Source organism: Triticum urartu, chromosome 7 (assembly GCF_003073215.2).
Source record: "Triticum urartu cultivar G1812 chromosome 7, Tu2.1, whole genome shotgun sequence".
Classification (NCBI taxonomy): Eukaryota; Viridiplantae; Streptophyta; class Magnoliopsida; order Poales; family Poaceae; genus Triticum; species Triticum urartu.
In genome coordinates, this window is record NC_053028.1 from 318,034 (window position 1) to 323,216 (window position 5,183).

General features: G+C 49.7%; 1 pseudogene; it reads right to left on the reverse strand.

Annotated features, from left to right (window-relative positions):
- Positions 1-1,586: 1,586 nt before the first annotated feature.
- Positions 1,587-3,878, reverse strand: LOC125523175 (annotated as a pseudogene).
- Between the last annotated feature and the right edge of the window lie 1,305 nt (positions 3,879-5,183).

Sequence of the window (5,183 nt, forward strand, 5' to 3'; positions counted from 1 at the left end):
GCTACAAGAAAAGCAAGGTCGCCATTCGAAAGAGGATGATTTCTGTTTTGTCGTGTGCAATCCCATCACACGGAGGTGGGTGGAGCTGCCCCCGCTGCCCCCCCAAAAGATATAGCCATACCATAGGCCTGGCTCTCGATCCGGCGACGGCCAACATACTTAGCCGTACCACAGGCCTGGCTTTCGATCCCGCCGAATAATCCCATTTCCATGTTCTTCAATTTGAGCAGACCGTTCAGGAACCCTACGTCACAGGAGTGAACATTTACTCGTCGTGGACACGAGCCTGGACTCATAGGGATTGTGAGACGGCTGAGAAAGTGAAGCTATTCTTAGGGAGTAGATGCGTCTATGTTGGTGGCATGCTCTACCTGATGGGCAGCCTTAAACGCAATGGCAGTCATCTCTTGCCGGGGTGGACATGGAGGGCAAAGTGTGGAAGACCATCAGTTTGCCGTTCGGCCGAAGGTTTGGTACAATTGGATCGTCGCAGGGGTGCTTACACTACGCTGTAGCTTCCCACGATGATAACAATAAAATCTGTGGGTTAGAACTATGGTGCCTCAAGGATTAGGATAGTAAAGAATTGGTCCTGAAGCATACTGTGTGCTTCCCTAATCTTATGAGCCTGCCTGGGAAGCAGTACAGGGCGGAAGAGATTCATCCAGATTGCGACACCATTTTCCTCGTCTCATGTTTAGGTGATACCTTGGTAGCATATGATATGCAGCATCAGAAAGTTGGATGTGTCCTTGATCTTGAGAAGAGAAACACACAACTATTTCTACCCTATGCTCCTCTCTACTCAGAGTCACTAGCAGATGCAGATGGACAGTAGTTTTTTTACCTTAAAATCACCCTTGTGCTTCCTTCAAGATTTGGCTCTTTTGTCGGCTGAAGTATTTGCCTGTGTACTTTGGAATCTGCTTGAATCATGTGGCTCTATTGGCTGGTGCTTACACTCCTGCCTTCTTGATTTCCAGAGAAAATCCCTGGTAAACCTACAGTTTTACTCTTGTTCATGTTTGCCCAGCACTGGCTGCTGCTCTTGACGTGCATGTGTTAATCAGTTATTATGATTATCCTGAATTCTAGCTAGTGCAGATTGTGAACCTGGTATTCTACTAAAATGTGAATCAGACTGGTTACTCGTGTGATGTCTAGTTGACCTTATTCATTCAGTATTTTGGTAAAACACTGCCTTGGAGCAGGTTCTTTTTATTTATATTTGTTCTGGCTAATGAATTCAGTAGAGCTTTGATGGAAAGTTTAGAAACAGCCAATGGTAAGTCGTGGTTATGGCTGTTGCCTGTGGAGTTGATCTCTCTGCCAGTTCAATGAAGCTTCACCTTCATTCTCTGCAATGCATAACAACTTTGTTTACAATCTTATTTCACAGTAAGAGAATGAATGCAACCTTATTTCTGCTTGTAATCTTATTTCACAGTAAGAGAATAAATGCAATTTTATTTCTGCGTTTCAGCCACCATAGTGCTGTCCATGCATTTATCTTAACTTGTCAGGCCGGTTAGCTTATAATTTTCTGACCTCATTTTGGCAGAGCTTGTGTAAGTTAGTGAAAGTGCGACTTTGTTTATCAATTGATTATTTCTGCACCTGTCTTACGATTCTGTCTGGTATCAACTGGATGAATTCAAGTAGATATATTACCTTTTGTCAGAAAAATGGCAACTCTCTCAGATTGATGATTTCTTGCGAACATTTTTGATGTTTTGTTTTCATGTTGAGATATGCACTTGGATATTTTGGCTGCCCGATGATTACCGTCGTTTTCATTAAGACGGGAAATCTGAATGCAATTCCCTGTTGAAGCCTGCTTGTCCGGCCGCTCTGGTTGATGGCTATTTAGCATGTTGCTGCTGTTGTTGCTTCTGCTCCTACTAGTACTTCCACCACCACCACCAGCATGTTTCTCAGAATTGCAACTTTACAGGGCTCACTGTTTTTTTCATTCACTCTGAACACTCTGCTTTATCATCTGCATTGGATCAGAGAGAGCATCTTAGTCTCAGTAACAAATCTCCACCGAATCAAGGCTTTGCTCTACTTCACCTACCCGATCGCCTCGCGACGGGGCAGCGATCGATTTGCTTGTAGTGGCGGACAGGTGTAATATGGAAGGTTGAGGGTGATCTGTGAGTGGGAGCTGTGCAATCACATCTGCAAAAGCTTTCCAAATTCCAAATCCCCACTGTCCAAAAGCTTTTGATCACCAACCTTGAAGATATGTACCCCCATCCAAACATTCCAGCAGTCATCATGAATCATTAATTGTAAGCAGGAACGAACACAACTGAATACACACCCCAAGTTTCTGCCATTTATTCCAAGTTTTTGATGCAAAGCAGATGCAGCTTAGCTTCACCAGCTATATCTCTCTTGAAAAAAAAAAATCATCTTCCAAGCTCGCGGAGCTCCTGCGCCAGCTCCTCCACCTCCCGCCACGAGCTGCCACCTTCTCGCACCGCCGCCGCCGCCTCCTCGACCAGCTCCTTGGTTCGGGCGGCCACGTCGCCCAACTCCCCGTCCCACTCCTTCCCCACGACTGTCGATTCGAGCACGCGAACCAGCCCGTCGGTGCTCGGTGCCATCTTAACCCCGCCCCAAAAAACCGGCACGGCAGCGCGCAGCCCGTCCACGAGAAGCCGGGCATTCACAAACTGGTCGGCAGTCATCGGCCATGCTAGAATGGTCACCCCGGCCGCCACTGACTCCAGCACCGAGTTCCACCTGCAGTGCGTCACAAACCAACCCACCGCCCGGTGTCGTAGTGCGTTCACCAGCGGCGCCCATCCACGGATCACCGTGCCCCTGCCGCCCGACACAGCACGCTCCTCGAACCCGTTCGGGAGCGTCACAGCCGGACAAACTGCCCACACGAACGCCACACCCGTCCGCTCCAGGGCAGTAGCCACCGCCGCCGCATGACCTGGCTGCAGCACCGCCGCATGACCTGGCTGCAGCATAGCCATGCTCCCGAAGCTGATATGTAGATGACGGATTTGTCGTCCTCGAACTTATCGAGCCAAGCACAGAGGTTGGCCATGGTTACCGCCGTCTCTCCACCGTGGTTTTCCGTGGCATCGGCCTCTGGCGCCAATGGTCCTACCGCACACATGCGCCGGAAGCCCATGTCAGCGAGAGGCACTTCCATGTCTGTCCCTCGAGCCACCGGAATGTGCTACACACGAACACCGAGCAATCCGGGTTCTAGAGGAAGTTGCTCCTCATCCCCTCTGCCACCTCGTCGCCCTCCTTGTAGGTCCGGTACATCAACGAGAGCTGCCGCCTCGGGTACACCGGGACGCTCGGGAGATTTGGGAATGGAATCGGGCACTCGTCGTCGTTCTCGTCCTCGCGTCTGGGCAGCTGACGCAGGAGCGAGTGGAGCACGGCGGCGCCGTAGACGGCGCAGCACGAGAAGGTGATGCGAGGTAGGCCGAGCTCGGCGGCGAGCGGCTGCGTCCAGCCGAAGAAGCCGGAGAGTATGGCAACGATGCGGTCGGGGCTGAAGGAGCGGGCGCGCACCCTGGAACTGAGCGGACCGCGGAGCCCCGTGAAGGCGACGATGAGCGTGCCCATGAGAGCGGGCGGGCATCCCTTGGCGCTCTCGACGCCGGCAGGGAAGGCCAGGTGGGTTAGAAACAGGAGAGTGACCGCGCGGATGGCGCCGCCCAGGAGGCGGGCGAGGAGCGGGCCAGTGACGGGGTAAGAACGACGGTGAGGCGAAGTCCATGGGCCGCGAGGAGGCCTGTGAGATCAAGGAGCGGGATCATGTGGCCCTGTGCCGGGAACGGGACGACTAGGACGTGAGGCGCTGGAGCGGCGGCGGCGGCGGCCATCGCTATGGTGGCAATGGTGAATTATGTGTTCGATCAGCTTAATTTTGCTTTCCCAAGCGCAGGATGTCGCACGAGTATGTAGTCGTGATGATCCGGCTCTGATAAGTCATAAGTAGATTAGTTAGTAGTTAACACGTCGCTTGTTTCCGTCATTTTCATGGCCTATAGCCCCATGTTAAGTTGTCTCCCAATTATTTTCATCTTCGGTCGCCACCCCTGACCCTACGGTGATAGCTTCACATGGTGCACCAGATGACAAGTCAAATGGTCCCCCTATCTAAAATAAGTGTGGTGGTTTTAGTTCAAATTTGAACAGTTCAAACCACTACACTTATTTTGGATCAGAGGGACCATTGACTGTCTGTGAATTTACGAGAGCAACAAACATATTTGACTGGGAACCAAAATCCTAGTCTGTGGCAGAAGCTAACAGTTGCGATTGCTGATGAGCACGATTACTAATAGTTGTGGAGGAAGAACATATAAAATTGCTCTTGAGTTTTTACATATACCACGATGACAGCATACACAAAGCACAGGCACAGGTAGCCTGAGTATACAGTGCATGTGATCAAGCAAAAAACTGAATCTCACTAAATAAGCTGTCATCTCTTCTATTAGGAATTTTGTATCAAGTTTCGATTGCTTACAACATGTGCTATGTGGTTCCATTTGAAATGCTTCAACCGAATCCCAGTAAGCACCTTCTCTTGAAAAGGCTCCCTTCAAGTAGTTGGGGCAGCCTGCAATATGTAATTTCTCGACGGCTAGGAGCTGCTGCAGGAGTCCCTCCGGTAGTACTCCCTTCATTTTTATGTAGTCCGCGTATTAGCTTTGGTAAAAGTCAAGCTTTATAAACTTTGATCAAGCTTATAAAAATATATTAACATAAGCAATAACAAATCAATACAATTAGATTTATTATTGAATGTACTTTCACATCATATAGATTTGTTATCATGAATGTTTATATTATTTTTTATAAACTTGGTCAAACTTTATGAAATTTGACTTCAGTCAAACTCTAATATGCAGTAAATAAAAATGGAGGGAGTATCTTTAACCTTGGGCGATGGTAAATAGTTAGCTTCTTGAGCTATGGGAATGATAGAGTGGCGGGCGTGGCGACGACGGTGAGGTGGAGGCCGCGGGCCGCGAGGAAGCCTACGAGATCGAGGAGCGGGATCATGTGGCCCTGCGCCGGGAACGGGACGACCAGGACGTGGGGCACCAGAGCGGCGGCCATCGCTATTGTGGCAGTGGTGGTGCATTATGTGTTCAATCAGCTCAATTTTGCTTTGCCAAGCGCAGGATATCGCA